This window comes from Miscanthus floridulus, chromosome 3 (genome assembly GCF_019320115.1).
Source record: "Miscanthus floridulus cultivar M001 chromosome 3, ASM1932011v1, whole genome shotgun sequence".
NCBI classification, from domain to species: Eukaryota; Viridiplantae; Streptophyta; class Magnoliopsida; order Poales; family Poaceae; genus Miscanthus; species Miscanthus floridulus.
Window position 1 is genome coordinate 4282658 of NC_089582.1, and position 17797 is coordinate 4300454.

General features: G+C 49.4%; 1 pseudogene; it reads right to left on the bottom strand.

The window, feature by feature from the left end:
* Positions 1 to 15260: 15260 nt before the first annotated feature.
* On the bottom strand, positions 15261 to 17414 carry LOC136542998 (uncharacterized; annotated as a pseudogene).
* Positions 17415 to 17797: the final 383 nt, after the last annotated feature.

The following is a 17797-nucleotide window of genomic DNA, read 5'->3' on the forward strand; positions in this document are numbered from 1 at the left end:
TCCACCGCCGAAGCGGAATACATTGCTACGGGTGCTTGTTGTGCATAAATTCTTTACATGAAACAAACTTTGCTAGACTATGGTGTAGTTCTAGAAAAAATACCTCTTTTGTGCGACAATGAAAGTGTGGTAAAACTTGCAAATAATCCGGTTCAAAACTCTCGCACCAAGCACATAGATATCCACCATCACTTTCTTAGAGATCATGTTGCAAAGAATGATATTTCATTAGAAGGTGTAAGGACCGAGGATCAATTAGTGGATATCTTCACTAAACCGCTAGATGAGGTGACTTTTTGTCGATTACGGAATGAGCTCAATGTTCTTGATTTTAGTAACTTCACTAAAAAATAAGCTTGTGTTGTCCCTTGCATTGCATTGTAATATACAACATGTTTAATTTTTATGGTAATGCATATATATAGGGCTTGTCTAACATGGTTAAGATAACCACCAAAAAGTGTGTGAAGAAGCTTAACCTTGGATCAAACTTGACAAGCAACTAGATTTACTTTCAAGTATTGCATTGCATATGCATGAATGTTGCTTTATTGTTTATCATCAATTGCCCTATTATTGCCTATTTTCTTAAAAAGAATTATAGCCTAAGGCAAAATATTTTGAAAATTTTGAGGGTTTGAGAGAGGTCACTAACATCAGTCCCAATTGGTGTTTATTTGGACCTTATTGAAGTTGGGACTTGATTGGGAACAGGCAGCATGAAGGACTTTGAAGATTTGCTGAAAAAAGAGTGACCAGACGCTGCACCGGACTCTGATGTCTAGCGTCCGGTCAGTTCACAGGAGGTGAACTATTGCTGGGAAGGAGTGACTGGACGTTGAAACAGTGTTTTCCTAGCATCCAGTCATATGGTGATCCAGCATTTGATCGAGCGAAGAAGACGAAGTCAAGATCGACCAGACTCTGGCTGCGTCCGGTCAGTGGTGATCAGACACGTTCGGTCGTGATTCTAGGGGTTTTGGACCTCTCTAGAATCGAATGGACGCTGGGTGGCAGCGTCCGATCACTGCCACCAGAGCGTCTGGTCAGTAGAAAACATACGGTTTTAGGACTTCTTCTTGTTTCTTTTTCTGTCTCTTCAGGGGCCACCCATATAATACAACCGCCATGACCTAAGGCCACATCTGTGCCGTCTTCGTCGTCCCGAGCCGCCGTGCCGTGCCCTAGCCACCGCACAGCCGCTCCTGCCTATAGCTGCGTCGTCGCTGCCTGCACCGCTGCCCACACCTTTACTCCACGCTGCCTACCCATAGCCGTGCCGCCGCCACCCACATAGCTCTAGCATCGCCTCCGCACCCGTGCCCTAGCACCGCCTCCATGCTCGCCCACGCCATTGCTCCCAGCGCCGCCTCTAGTCCATGCTGCCGCCACCCATGTAGCTCCAGCGCCGCTGCCGTGCCCGTGCCCTAGCACCGCCTCCGCACTCGCCCGCGCCACTGCTCCCAGCGCCGCCTCCTATCCGTGCCGTCGTGCACGTGCTCTGACCTAGCGTCGTCGAGCCACAATTCCAGCACCATCGTGCTATTGCCCTAGCCCATGCCCGTGCCTCTACTTCAAGTGCCTGAGCCACATTATAGTGCCCTGCATCCTCTGTCGCCGATCCTCACTGCATTGCAACCCTAGCCAACCCGATGGTTCCCCGATCTGTTCCTATTCTCGTCGTTTCGCAAGTTCGTCAGGTAGCAAACTCTCATTTCCAATTTCGTTCCTAATTGCTTGCTTTCTAGGATTTGGTATCTCTAGATATATTGTATTTATTTGTATATCATATCTATTCTATCGTGCAGCAAGTCGGTGCCGTTGTGGTCCCATTAGTAGTTGTCAGTTAACTCAGGGCCAAGCTCGTGAGTACGGATCGAGGCCAAGCCTTGTAAGTGACAGTTGGTTGTTGATCTTCATCAGCGACAGTTATTCTTTTTAGATCCATCAGAAGGCTCATGTCAAGAATGTCAGAGGTGGTCCCGGTGATGAGGATCCAAGGCCCCCGCCTCGTTAGCCTACAGATGCAAAAGGTAAGGCAACAAAGAAGCTAGCAATGAGGAAGCGCAAGTACCCTGATGCAGATATAGCAAGAGTAGCCATAGTTGTTGAGGCCGCAGAGTGCGTAGAAAGAGGAGGTGCTCGGAGTGGTGTTGTCATTGCAGATTAGCTCTCTCCATCTACGAGGGCTACACTTGAGCAGGTTGAGCGCCGTCATGGTGGTCCAGCTGGGACTCTCATGGTTGGAGGATGGCGTGTGACTATTGATGAGAGTCAGCCTCAAGGGGAGTCACAGCAGCAGCCACAGCCAGCAGAGTAGACTCAGGAGAGAGAGCAGGCCGAGGAGATAGAGCAGGCACCTCAGCCACAGCTTCGCCGCTCTAGACATACCTGTGCTCTAGTCACACCGAGGTCAGAGACACAGCGGAGGGGTTCTCGCCCACCACCTAGACCACAGGGTCCGCCTCCAGTGACTCACTTGGATTTGAGGGCCGTCACAGCCAAACAGGTTTAGCAGCTTAGATTTGTGGACTTTGAGCAGTGGTTCCCGCTGAGACAGGATGAGCGTGCTTCAGAGGGTTTCTACACACCTCTATAGGAAGATTTTTATAATGCATATCTTAATAGTGGGGCAGTATTCAGATCTCAGAGGATGTGCAACATTGAGACCATTGTAGCAGCAGCTGGAGAGCATATTCGCCCTTACCTTTCTTACCTACCAGGGCTGATAGATTTAATTGGATGGATAGGCTTATATGTTCCATCTTGGGTCCGTCAGTTCTATGCGTCACTCTAGATTGACCCGCAGCATAGATTCATACACTTTGCATTCAGAGGCAAAGATTACAAGCTGACGAGCACTAGGGTCAGAGAGATACTCAGACTTCAGGAGCAGCCCGTTTGGCTACATGAGGTTTGCTATGGACAGATAGCGCCTCCTAGACGCCCTCACGGTGGTCTTGTGCCCCCTACAGATCTAGTCTGCCATTGCTTTATAGAGCCATTCAACGAGGGGTCAAGCAGGACACCTAGTGATCTCACTCCTACAGCTAGAGTGCTTGATGTCATTATGAGGAGGACACTTCTTCCAAGGATGGGGTATTGCAAGGGCTTGACTCGCATACAGTTATGGTTATTGAACTCTATGCAGCAGACAGTGTTTAACATTTGGGATCTCCTTCTATCAGAGATGGAGGATACTATTGTAGAGGGGTTTAGGGGTCATGGGCAGCTGTCATATGCTCACTGGATTACATTCCTGATCCATAGGGTAGTTACTATGAGGCCACCAGAGATGCTAGCAGAGTATAGTGGTGCTACTATAGAGTTCCCTGCATACAACATGACTTAGATGATCCGTCATAGTGCAGTGAGGACACCCAGCCAGCCGAGCCAACGTCCAGAGGTGCTAGAGACTATAGCTTAGTAGGATGAGACCATTAGGGGCATAGCAGCTATAGAGGAGGAGCAGCTTGATACTTAGTAGGAGGGGATTGTCATGAGCGACCCTAGTGATAGTTCAGATGATGACTACTAGCCTATTCCTCATATGCCTCCACGACGACATGACTATAAGGCCGGTAGCTCAAGTTCAGCTCCACCTGCACCGTAAATAGACCTCACTCTATTTGCCATCCTTGAGCGGATGAGGCAGGATCAGGCTCGCCAGGCATAGGAGACCACCGCTACTTTCACACAGTTCCAAACTCGGCAAGATGAGTTCCAGCGACAGCAGCAGGTGATCCAGCAGCAGCAGCAGCAGCTTCTCATGCAGCAGTAGCTACTTGGGTTTATGTAGCATGTAGTGATAGCTATTGGGGCTCCATCGCCACAGTCTTCGCCCTAGCTAGGTCAGCCTACCACCACTTCTATGACTCCAGCATTACCACCTAGTGGGCTTTAGAGTTAGGGACAGCCACCAGCATAGTTTGCTTCACCTACAGAGCAGGTGTCCCAGTGGTTTGCCTCGCCAGTGCTAGCCCCGTAGTTCACACCTCTTCAGACGGGCTTCACACCGGCACAGACTTCCTCACTGCTAGTGCTAGATACCTTAATCTCTAGGAGCCTTGGAGCGACTTTTAGTGAGTTGATAGGGCAGCCTACTCTGCCATATTTACATGTCCCAGGTCCTTCTATAGTTGCACCTATTACCGGGACTACAGAGACGCTCCCTTCTTCTGTTGCATCATCAGAGCCACCTTCTTCAGTGATACCTACATAGTCTACGGCCGTTCTAGTCCTTGATCCGATCCAGACTGCTTCAGCATCGCTTCCAGCTATAGAGGGTCAGACAGCTCAGAGCTTAGGGTCAGATGATGATGGCATATAGTTCTAGCTCGCTCCTCGTACCTCAGCACCCGACTCGTCCGCTGCAGTCCTACCGACCGACCCTTAGGTTTTGGTGTTTGATGCCAAAGGGGGAGAGGGATCGAGTATGTTAGACTTAGGGGGAGTGACTACTTATCTAGGGGGAGCTTAGTATTCTATTATATTTAGTTTTTATGTGTGATACACTATTATGCATTCGTGTGTGTTTACTTTTATGCATCAAACTATAGTTATGTTATAGTGATATCTACGTGATCGTGATATGTGACATGTGTGCTCTCTACTTTGAATCTTTTATATGTCAGATCACTAGTGTTATGCTCATTTGCTTTGCTTCCGCGTTTTACTCTGATGCAAATGAGCTTTATTACTTGTACTCATGCTTATCTCATATCTTTTGAGTACAATTGTTGGCTTGGGTCATATAAGCTTGCCTAACTCCTTTGTTCTTATTGTCAAAAGCTTATATGAACCAAGCATGTTAAAAACCTCAACTCTTTCACATACTCGAGGTGGTATTGTCATCAATCACCAAAAGGGGGAGATTGAAAGCATCTAGGCCCCTAGATGGGTTTCGGTGATTAATGACAATATGTGATTACTATGACTAACGTGTGTTTTGTAGAGGCAATTAAGTTAGGTCATGGTAATGGAGATCGATTGGGCTATCATGGTGGTCATGCCCATACGATGGAAATCGTTTCGGTTTTCAAAGGATGAATGACAAGGTTAAGGATGAACTGGTTCTAAGTGTCGATTGGAGTTGAAGAGACACTTAGAGTAGTTTTTAGGACTTTGTTTTTTCCTTTGGCCATACTATTAAGGGGGGTATGGATGGGTAGCTTGACCTATATAAGTCTAGTGAGTTAGGTATGGTGCACACTTGCTAAATCTAGCACTAGGTAGCTCCTAAAAAGCCCTTAGATCCATTGCAGCAAACTTCATTCACATATGATCGAGAGTTGGAAGTGAATGGAGGGTCAAATACTAATCGGACGCTAGCTTCGGTGTGACCGAACGCTAGCTTCGGTGTGACCAAACGCTGGTGTAGAGTCCAATTAGTTCATTTGATCAAGGTGAAATCGTCTGGTGCGATCGGACACTGAGAGGTGAAGTGACCGGACGCTGAGTCCCATCGTTCGGTCAACTCCACTAAGGTTCCAGAGAGGGAAAATCACGATCGGACGCGTCCAGTCACCACTTAAACATTGGAGTTTAGGGAGAACTGACCGGAGCATCCGGTCAACATGACTGGAGCATCCGGTCACCCCATAGAGGCACATAACGGTTCATTTTCAGCCATGGTTATAAATACTTCCTCCATTCGTGTGTGGAGGCACTTTTGCTCATTCGAACAGCTGAGAAACACCTTTGAGAGTGCCAAGAAGAGCAAAGTCCTAGCGAGGTGATTGAGATTTGAGAATCCCAAAGAGCGCCCTCATTAGTGAGATCAAGAGTAGCAAAGTGTGCATCCACCCTTCTCATTAGGCTTGTCGTGGTCAAGTGAGAGTTTGTGCTTGTTACTCTTGGTGATCGCCATCATCTAGATGGCTTGGTGGTGATTGGGAGTTTTGTGATCATCTGGCGGAGCTCGTGGATGACCCAACTCAAGTTGTGAGCGGTTGTGGGTGATTCACCGCAACGGAGTGTCAAAGAATCAACCCATAGAGAGCACTTGATCCTTGCGCGGATCAAGGGGGGGCTACACCCTTGTGCAGGTGCTCCAACGAGGACTAGTGGGGAGTGGCGACTCTCTGATACCTCAATAAAACATCGCCTCGTTCCTCCTTCTCTATTTACTTCAAGCATTTACTTTGAGCAATTCAATTCTTGTCATTTACATTCATAGAATTGCCATGCTAGAGTAGGATTTTAAACAAAGGTTGCTAAACTTTTGTGCAGTAGATCAATAGAAACACTTACTAGGCACAAGGGGTTAATTGGGCTAACCATAGGACTTAATTATTTTAAAGAAATTTGAAATTATCCCAATTCACCCCCCCTCTTGGGCATCTTAATCCTTTTAAGGGCGAGCACTACAGGCGAAGCCACACCGAGATCCTACAGCACTGTATCCCCATCAAACAAGGGAAGCAGTTGCTGGGTGATATCCACGGTGGGGTCTATGGGCACCATGCCATAGCTAGGACCCTGGTCGGAAACACATTCCGACAAGGCTTCTACTGGCCGACCGCAGTAGCTGACACTAAACAGATTGTGCACACATGTGAAGGGTGCCAATACTATGCTCGGTAGACTCACCTGTCGGCCCAAGCACTCCAAACAATCCCCATCACATGGTCATTCATGGTCTGGGGGCTCAATCTGGTCAGACCTCTCAAGAGGGCGCCCGGGGGCTATACGCACTTGCTTGTCGCTGTAGACAAGTTTATAAAGTGGATAGAGGCTCGACCGATCTCTGCTATCAAGTCCGAGCAAGCCATACTATTCTTCCTTGACATCATCCATTGCTTTGGAGTCTCGAACTCCATTATCATGAACAACGGCATACAGTTCACTAGGAAGAAGTACCTCTGATTCTATGATGAATACCACATCCGCATCGATTGGGCCGTTGTGGCGCACCCCGCACGAACGGGCAGGTCGAGCACGCGAACGGCATGGTCCTACAAGGACTCAACCTAGGATCTTCAACTGGTTGAACAAGTTTGGTAGACGATGGGTCGTGGAGCTTCCCACGGTGCTCTAGAGCCTAAGGATGACCCCCAGCTGGGCCATCGGCTTCCTGCCATTCTTCATGGTCTATGGTTTTGAGGCTATCCTCCCAACTGACCTCGATTATGGAGTGCCGAGGGTCAGGGCGTACGATGAATAGGGAGTCGAGGCATCCCTCGAGGATGCCATGGACTAGCTAGAAGAAGTGCACGACGTTGCCCTCCTCCTCTCGGCCAAGTACCAGCAAGGGTTACGCCACTACCACAGCCATCAAGTGCAGGGTTGGGCCTTGAACATTGCGGACCTAGTACTCCGCCTCATCCAGAGCAACAAGAACCGCCACAAGCTCTCTCTGCTATGGGAGGGACTATACATCATCGTGGAGGTGCTCTAACCCGGCACCTATAATCTCAAGAGCATCGATGGCGAAGTCTTCGTCAATGCCTGGAACATCGAACAGCTGTGTCGCTTTTACCCTTAAATCTACGCATGCTTTCTCTTATCGGTTTCGCTATCGTCTCCTCAATCTTTAGTGAAACCTGACCCCAACAATGGCAAAGGGTCGGGCCTCACTCGAGGGCTAATAAGGGTATATTTATATCCTCTCTAAAACAGTCGCTATGCCTGACCCTTTCTCATGTTAAAAATGTAAAGGCAAGGTTTGCAGAAACAAACACTGAGTAAAACTGGCCAGACCACAAGAAACCTATGCCCCAGTGGCTACGGCATTTTTGCTCACTAGCGTGATCAGTGTTTTTTTTCACGTACCTCGAGCTTTAGCCTCTGCATATGCAATTATTGCGTCACAATGCTTCGCGTCACGTCACAAAGCGGTAGTCGTCTCATTCAACATGAGCGGTGATCGACCGGGGTTCGAAGGCCGACCGACAAAGGGCTCGAGGCCGCCTCATGTTGAACAGAGCTAGGGGAGAAACCCTAGATGAGCCCCAGCGGCCTTTGCCTGACCTGCTCAAAAGCGGACATGGTCATCTTGACCTTCTCATTCAATCCTAATCTCGAGCCATGCCCACATAATCTCTATCGAGGGGAGGCCAGTGGGCCACCTGAGTCGCTCTCTGGAATGACTCAGGCATCTACCAGGAGACAGGTTAAGGAGCAGTGGAATGACACATGAGGGCTATGTTGACCCCATTAGGAACAACGGACCCAGATTCCACTCAAACATGCCCATTAGAGAGCTCACCGAGCGCGATACTCGAGCCATCAAGGCAAGTGACATTAGCTCAACTCCTCTAGTTGCGGAAACCGTAGATGGGGTGACGATCACAAAGACGAGTTGATCCCTCGATCGGACCCCTACAATGTGTGGGGGCTTGAGGGAAGTTGGACTCATAAGGAGACTGAATGCATGGTTGCAGAATGATGGCTCGAACCCTAGGGAGGGCGTACGTACGAAAACTAAGAACAACATCTCTAAAACAAAAAAGGCTTTCTCCTACCAGTTTCACTATCGTCTCATCGATCTTTAGTGAAACCCGACCCCGGCAATGGCAAGGGGTCAGGTCTCACTTAGGGGCTGATAAGAGTATATGTATACCCTTTCTAAAACAGTCACCATGCCTGACCCTTTCTCACATTAAAAACCTAGAGGCAAGGTTTGCGAAAACAAACATCGAGTAAAACTAGTCGGACTGCAAGAAACCTACACCCCAACGACTATGACACCTTGCTTACCAGCATGACTAGAGTTTCCCGCCCACACCTCAAGCTCTGTCATCTTAACAACAGGAAGGGTCGGAATGCTTTAAACCCTTTTTACACATAAAAAGGGAGAAAGAACAAATTTGTTCAAACAAAACAAAAGAACAAGCTTGTTTAGACGAAACAGAAGGGTTGGAACTTGTCCGCTTATTACAAGTGCACTGCCTGACCTATCTGACTAAACTAACCCCTTGGGGGATGATTTCATCTTCTATCTTGGCAGAAAGGTCATGCACCAGGGGGGCCACCTCCTTCTTGATACCGTCCAGCTCGGCGTCAGTATAGACGGGCGCGAAGCCTTGGCTCATCATCGCTAGATCGATGTTCTCGTAATGAGAATGGGTGATCATGAATGATCAGTGAATGCCAAAGTGAAGTGCACTCCTTGCCATATCACGTGCCTGGTTCATGATCCTGGTGGCATGTACCACGAGCAAGCTTGTCTCCTACTCCAGGGCTAGCTCGAGCTCATCGTAGACCAGCTGGACGGCAACACGTAGGTTGCCATGTTCGTTGCTCTCCTTCTGGAGGGTGTCCTTCACCTCACTGAGCTCCTTCTCTAGGCCATGGCTCTTCACCACCTCCGCCCCAAGCTTGTCATCGAGACCTGCCCAAGTCATGTACCGATCGTGTCAAAAGGCTTACCACGGATTCCAGGGAGAATGACAACAAGAGAAACGGGAGACTCACCATCCACGTCTGCCCAAAGCCTGCATACCTCAATGCGCTGCTGGGTCACCTTGGCCTCTAGGCGCTGAACCTCTTCTTGGCTCTGACCGACCTCCATGGCGAGCCCGGTGGACACGCCCTCGACTACAACCTTTAGGTCCCTCTCCCTCTGAAGCTCACCCTCAAGGTGGTCGATCTGCTGCTGAGCATCAGCATGCTCCTGGCGAGCTAGCTTAGTCCCCCTACAGAGGTCCTCTATAGCCCAGAGCAAATTGTCCTGCTCCTTCCATAGCCGTTCGACCTCCACGATGTCCATGCACACCCTCTTGACCAAGGCTGCAAGCTTCTCCTTGGCCTCACGGGCATTATTGCAAGCGTCCTTCTCCCTGACTCAGAGGTTGGCCACCTCCCAGGTGGCAGGGGCAAGCTCAGCCACCTCGTGACAAGTGGCAGCAAGCTGTGCGACCAGCCCCTCACTCCGCCGCATCTCTTCAGCAAGGAACTGGGACTTCTCCTAGTTGTGGGCCATAAGGATCTACGAAGAAGACAAGACTTAGAGGCGCGGGAAGAGAACATGAGGGTCAGAAGCACGGTCATATCATACCTGGCCAACTAGGGCGACAATGTTGCGCATCGAGCTCAGCATGGTGGTTAGGGCGCAAACCGCGTCCCCAACCTCCATGTGGACACTCCCCCATTCCCTCTCCTCTGTCGCTTCATCAAGGGCAGCCACCTAGACCAGAGATCGGGACGTCCCTGCGCCGACCTCAAGCGGTGTTGACCTCTCTAGCGGCGGTAGCTCCTTTAGAGCAGCTCCTCTAGCGATAGAGGGGGTGGGTGACTTAGACACGAAGGCCTACCCTATCGCCTAATCTACGAAGGATGCCTCGGGTGCGCCCCCTTCCATCCTCCCCACCACAGACATGGCCACCTGCATGGACGGCAGCTTTGGCCGTGCCTCCTTAGCCTACGACGTTGAAGACACGACTGGCCACGCCACGCCCACCACGGGCACCCCAGATGCACCCTCCTTCGCCTGCTCTCCCATTGACACAGCCATCGGCTGCGCCTCCTCGGTCGATGTTGTGGCCGCCCCGATGCCACTCACGCCCTCCACTGGCACGGTGCCAGTTGGCTCCTGGTGTGTTTGCCTAAGGAGGACCTTTTTTGGAGCGAGCCGTAGGAGAGTCCTAGGTCCTCTAACACTGCAAGGGACATGGTGGTCAGTTTGTGGCAAAAATTCGTTAAGACAAAAGGACGAAAAAACTTTTGACTCACCCTAAAGCCATCATGTGAGGACATTTTGGGGCCAGCTTGCCCAACCTCGGCTGCTCCTCATCGGCACATTGCCGCTTTGAGCCCTTTCTTGGCTCAAAGGGCTCGGACAAGTCAGAATGTCCACCTCCCGCTGACTCCGGAGCCACCGTCGAGGGCTCGGATGGAGCGGAGCGACCCATTTTTGGTGGCTCCAGAGCCGCTGTCGAGGGCCCAGACAAGGCAAGGCGGCATGATTCTGCCAGCTCTGAGGTCGCCGTCGAAGGTCCAGACGGGATGAGGTGTTTTGATTCTGCTGGCTCTAGGAGCGTGTCATCCCCCTCCTACCCCATGGCATGCCGCAGGAAGGGCCCCGCCTATGGTGAATGCGGGTCCTCATCCTCGGTGGCTAGATCATCCCACAGGACGGGCAACATGGAGCCGTCATCCTCCTCCTCTTCTTCTTCCTCCTCTTCTTTTGATGAACTGTGACACTGCTTCCCTCATTGCAGCTTCGCTCGCTACTTCAACCGTCGTTTCTTCTCCTCGTCGTCCTTCTTCTTCTTCCTTCATTCATTCATGGCATGGTTTGCCACCCTCATGACCACATGCTCTAGCAGTGACGTAATGGAGTCCTAGAAGACTAACCCCACCGGCAGCTCAATGAAGCCCACATCCGACTACATCACAGGGTGCCCTAGGATCAGGAACACGGCATCGGCCTCCCTCGTGGCCTCCTTGATGTGTTGTGCATGGGTGAGCGTCGCCCTAACAAGCTGTGCACTGGGCATCATCCTGTACAGCAGGAGGACATGTGCCATCAGCGATGCCACCCTCCTCGCATGATACCCCCCGACGACGTTGTCCCCACGGAGGCCACGGGTCTTTAGGAATGCGATGGCCTCAAGGAGGTCGTGCATTCTCTTCTTTTCCTTGATGGGTGGCCCCCACGGCCATAATGGCGATACCACTTCGATCAAACGTCCGGAGAAGACTGGCAAGGGAGTGGCAGGGTCATTCTTTAGGTAGAACCAATACGAGAGACACCCCTTGTTGGATCTAGAGAGCTAGAAGGGCATGTACTCAGCCGCCCGCTTCCCCAGAGGTGGATGCCCATGCATCCCATCGGCACCGGGGTCTCCCGCCCTCTCTCCTTCTTGATCAAGGAGATAGAGAAGAAATATCTCCACAGCTCAAAGTGGGGCTCGATCCCTAGGTACCCCTCACACATCACGATGAAGGCCGTGATGTGCTGGATCCCATTGGGGTTCAAGTGTTGCAGCTCGATCTGATAGTGGTGCAGCAGACCCCAAAAATGGGTGGGGAGGAACCGTGAGTCTGCGTTCGTGGAAGGGCACGAAGGAGACGACGTAGCCATCAGGCGGCGCCAGTGCATCCTCGTGGCCGGGCACAAGCCACTCTGCCACATCGATCCTCCCATGGAGAAGACCACGCTTGATGAGGCCCTCCATGTGCGCATGGGTAACATTAGAGCGATACCACGAATCCATGAAGGATGAAGGCGCCTATGGAGAAACAAAGGTGGCGGTGGAGAAGCAGAAGCTATAGATTTAGGGCTCAGGTGGCAAATTAGTAAGCATGATAGATCTGAACGGCAGTGGCAGAGAAATAGAGAAGATAAAGCTATGGTTTTGGTGTGTAGAAACATGAAAGGGGAGGATGCTACTTATAGGACAGAGCGGGGCGAGAAGGCGAACCATCCGCCTAGATTCACGCGCCCGCTATGCCGCATCACATCACCTCCCTCCGAAGATCGCGCGCACGCTCTCTGGCCATACCCCGAAGGATACGCTGGATGACGGTTCACCCATTCAATGGGCCAAGAACTGTCGTAGGTAAGGAGGGATATGGAGCTAAAACACTCCTATGACCCATTTAAGACTAGGAGTTCGAAGGTTGGCCCACCGATGGGTGCACAACCGCTCCGGGGCACCCTTAGAGCGAGGGATGGTAAGGGATGGGCCCACTAGCGGCTAGTACCCGGGCGCACAAGTGCCGTAGGCATTCCGGTCATGTTCGAGTCTTGGTCGGTTCCCAGTCCATGGTTTTTCCTCGAAGAAAGGCAGCGAGCCCTTAGGACTGGCCGAATGACCCAAGAACTATATGGACTGGCCGCCAAGAGTCTGGAGTCAGTCACTAGCTAACCCATGCCAGACCCCCCACAAATGGGAAGCTGGGGCCCCACTCGGACTAGCCCGTTAATAGCTCACCGAGCACCATGTTTTTGTCCATCGAGGAAAAATATGGCACGGCTCAACCCCTCTATTTTATCGAAGAAAACGCTTGAGGGATGACGATCATAAAGACGAGTCGACCCTCGACCGGACCCTTGCTATGCACGGGGGCTCGAGGGAACTTGGACTCGCAAGGAGACCAAACGCGCGGTCGTGATACGATGGCAGACCGATCGGATCCTAGAGCACCAAAATTAAGAAAAATCTTTCCGACCTCCCGAATCCTACAGTTGCATGCCCCCAAGAAGACCGATCTCAACAAAAGGGAACCGCCATCCAGGACATGCCATAGGCTACAAAAAGAAGGCCAAGGCCCTCAGAGTCCTCTCATCTGGAAAAGCCTCCAAAGGAGTATTCTACTCCTCCGCAGGCCTAGGGGCTACTGTCAAGTATCAATATTAGGGATACCTAAAGCAAGGAGGTTAGCGCCCACGCTGATTTCCCCGGATGGAGCAAGACGTATTAAAAAGTCTTGCTCGACCCCAAGGCCGCGGGCTCCGTCTCAGCCGACCTCAAGTCCATGGGCTCTGTCTCGCCTGACCTTGAGGCCGCGGGGTCTCGTCCAAGGCCGTGGGCTCCATCTCGCCTGACCCCAAGGCCGCGGGCTCTGTCTCGCCCAACCCTAAGGTTGTGGGCTCTGTCTCGCCCGACCCCAAGGCTGTGGGCTCTGTCTCACCCGACCTCAAGGCTGTGGTTTCTGTCTCATCTAACGGGGACCCATACCGCCACCAATCACTCTAGGTCCAGGCATATGGGCCTGGGTTAAAACTCTGACACCAGGCAAGAGACTGGCATGCCTCGATGTAACCCATGGCCATGATAGACCATACCTGAGGATTCACATAAAGAACAGTGTCGGGTGTGCCAGTGTTGTTCTGCCTAACCCTCGTATGAACGCTGACAGGCGCGTCAGTTCACCACGACGTCCGCCGGGATGGAATGGAACGCCATGACCGGCAGATGATGCTACGCATGGCGCTAGTGACGAACAGGGCCACGACATAGAGCCGTCCTTGTTGAAATCTACAGGATCGACAGGACCCACATGAAGGAGAAGAAGGACCCGACGATCGTGGAAGCCTCCTTCTCTCTCGTTCTTCTCCTTTTCCTCCTCTGTAACCCGTGCTTTTCCTTCGCCTATAAAAGGAAAGCAGGGCGCCCCTACTAGGTGGGGAACGACGAACGGATCGGAACACAAGAGCACGAAATGAGCACACAACTGAGCGGCAATCGAGCTCTCAGCACCCGTTCACTCCTTCCACCAGAGACCTGGGATCCTTTCCCTCTCTCGCCTGTTTGTAACCCCTACTAGAAACCAAGTGCTGGTAACACGAGCAGCAGCGAACTGGACGTAGGGACGTTCCGCCAGAACCAGTATAAACCCTTGTGTCCTTCGAGCACATCATCCGAGCCAGACACGCAAATACAAATTTACTCGTCGGTGGTCCGAAAACACCGACACTCAGCGTGACATGAGCTGCATCACGTCGCTGTCTTATAAAGCACTTGTTTCTTATGTAGTTATTCAACTTTTTTTCTTTTTCTTTTTGATAACTGGCTTCATTAAATTTCAAGAGCATGTTACACTTAGGAGGCTAAAAGGCTTCTTGTTACAGAAAAGCATGCATCCCGAGGAGGGCATGGATCTGAAGTGCTGTGTAGAGCAGAAGTGGAACTGAAACTTATAGCAGCAGCAGTGGACCTGTAAACCTGATGTGCTAAGGAGTGTGCTGTGGTATTTAGGCTTCTTTGAATTTTGTGAACTCTGAACTGAATTCCCTCCAAGGTTTTCAGGAAGCCTGCTGTGAGGCTTTTTATCTTCCAGTGTGGAGGGTTGGAGAAGCTTGAGGAGTTGTAGAAGTTCGCCTTTGATTGGTTGTCCGTGAGAAGCTGCTGCACTACTACTTTGCAGCCTCAATAGTTCAGCAACTTGGTTGTCCGTGAAGAATGTTGCATTGGTGAATCCAAGTTGCTAAACTATTGAGGCTGCAAAGTAGTAGTGCAGCAGCTTCTGCCATGAGGACTGAGTCCACTGTAATGTGTGCCGTAGTTATTCAACATAGCGCTCACTCAGGGCATGTACAACCCACAGACAGGTGTTCGTCTCTAAGCGTCTCGAATCTATCATACAGACAGGTGTAAAGATAGGCCATACAACCCACAGACAGGGGGTCCGTCTCTAAACTGTTTAATGCTTTGCATGTAGTTAGGCTCAACTATAAATAAATTTTTGTATACCATTATGTGGCTATTTGATAGAAAATGTATCAAGGATAAATAAGAGCAACATGATTACAATATTTTAAAAACCATCAATATAATAATTATATTTCATATAGATGCAATGTCTTTTATCTAATTTCCTTTGTTTCCATAGCGTTGCCATATGTGCTCGATTAGATCCTTCTTGAGTTTCCTATGTGTTGGCCGAGCTTTGATAGTGGAATTTCTACGAAGCACCTCTGCGAAGGTAGGATTAGGGTTGTCACTTGTACGCACTTCAGGTGGGAGCACTATCGTCACACTTGGATTCTCATTCAAATCCAAGACTTCTCTAATTGAATCCTTCTCATCTTCCACTATCATATTGTAAAGGATAACACAAGTTTGCATTATGTTGATAACGTCCCCCTGCTTCCATAACCTTGCCGGTCGATGAACAATATCAAAGCGTGATTGCAGCACACCAAATGCGCACTCGACATCTTTCCTCGCCCCTTCTTGCATCAATGCAAATAATTTGTCTTCCGCCGACTGAGGGGCCGTCACTATCTTCACAAATACTGCCCATTCTGGATATATTTTATCGGCAAGATAATAACCCATGTCATATTGTGTTCCATTTACATTATAGTGTACCGCAGGAGCTTCCCCTTTTATTGCTTGAATGAACAGTGGTGACTTGTTTAGAACGTTTATGTCGTTCTGAGACCCGGCGGTACCAAAGAAAGCATGCCATATACGAAGATCCCGAGTTGCCACTGCTTCAAGGATCATAGTAGGAACGCCTTTATCACCACGTGTGAACATGCCTGCCCAACCTTTCGGACAATTCTTTCATGCCCAATGCATACAATCGATGCTTCCCAACATTCCTGTAAAACCACGAGCCTCATTTTCTCGTAATATTTTTTCCAGTTCATCGCTTCTTGGAGGGCGTAGATATTCTTCACCGAAATTTTCAATCACCCCTTCAGCAAATTTTCCCAAAATCTCCAAACAAGTGCTTGCAGCTATCTTTAACACCTCATCAAGTTGATCAGCCGAGGTTCCATAAGCTAGCATCCTGATAGCCGCGGTACACTTTTGAATCGGTGAAAGTCCATTCCTACCAGTAGCATCGGGTCTTTGGGTGAAATAAGGAGACCAATCACTGAGTGCATGCACGATACGTAAGAACAGCAGCTTATTCATCCTAAATCTCCTACGGAACATCTCATCGGTGTAGATAGGATTTGCAGAAAAGTAATTAGCGACAAGATCATCATGAGCTGCTTCTCGATTCCTTGGTATGTACCTGCGCGGTCCAGTTTGTCGGCGACGGTGAGATATTGTTTATGCTTCTCCATCGATGTAGGCCTTCAATTCCTCTTGTATCATATCTTCTAAGATTCCATCCTCTGCTAGCATATCTTCTATGGTGAACACCTCTGCAGGATCAAAGTCCTCGGCATCTTGCACCTCATCTTGCTCCATAGGAACTAACTAGAGCAGGGCGGTGGAAAATGAACTAACTAGTGCCAATTTATAGTATGATAGCTTCTGCCTCACATTCACATAGATAGCACATTCACATTCAGATGACATGCCTCACATTCACATTTAGATAGCACATTCACATTCAGATAGATAGCATATTCACATTGAAATGGCATGTTCACATTCAGATAGATAGCACATTCACAGCCACTTTCAGGATGACATGTTCACATTCAGATAGCACATTCAAATGACATGTTCACATTCACATTCACATTCACAGAAAACTGTGCAATATAAAGCTTGTTTTTTTTATTTTACACCATTCCAGTATCACGGTGAACCATTTAGAACAGCTGAAGGCAAAACACTCACAGGAACTCCTTAATGTTCAGCAAGGCCACGCCCAGACTTGCCAAGCACTCCAAAAGAATGGCTCTCCTCCAGAATAACACGGAACCGATATTTCTCCTTCAACCTGACAATCTCATCCAAGGGGGCAATTTGGCCAGAATTCTGTGTTCACAAACCATGACGACTGTAAGAGAGGTTTCACGAATTGCCTAGGTTGTACAGGTTGAATTGACATCTTATGTTCCAAACTTTCATAAGGACATATGAAAAAAGCCAGCACAAATCGACACAAAACAATCAAAAAAGGCACTGCACCTGGTAAATGGATTCTACAGCAATGTAGCGTCTAATCTTTTCAGCACGTTTATTTCCACGAGTAAGTTTTTCCAAAGTTCACAACTTCTTTACCAGGTGCACTGTATAAAAAGCAGAATAGAAGGGTTCACTCTGATCCATGTATAGGAGTGTCTTCAGATAGAGCACTGCTATCACAAGGGATGTTCAATAGCTATCCCTATAACAGAGAGATAAAATGCCATCATAGTATGCACACTGGTAGGAACTACTGACTAGGAAAGCATATCATTGATGAAATTCCTGTTTTATTAGCGCAATGCATCCTAAGAAACAACATTACATTGGCAACTACATGAAGGTACAAGCTTATATTGTGATGTCATGAAACCCTCCTAAGAAATAAGATTAGCAATATACATCTGGCAGCATACATTAGATGCTTTGATGATCCTACTGATATCAGAGGAGAGAATACAATCCAAGAAGCAAGGGAAAATGATACTCTATGTGATTCAAGTATAAGAACTGCACTAACAGTCCCA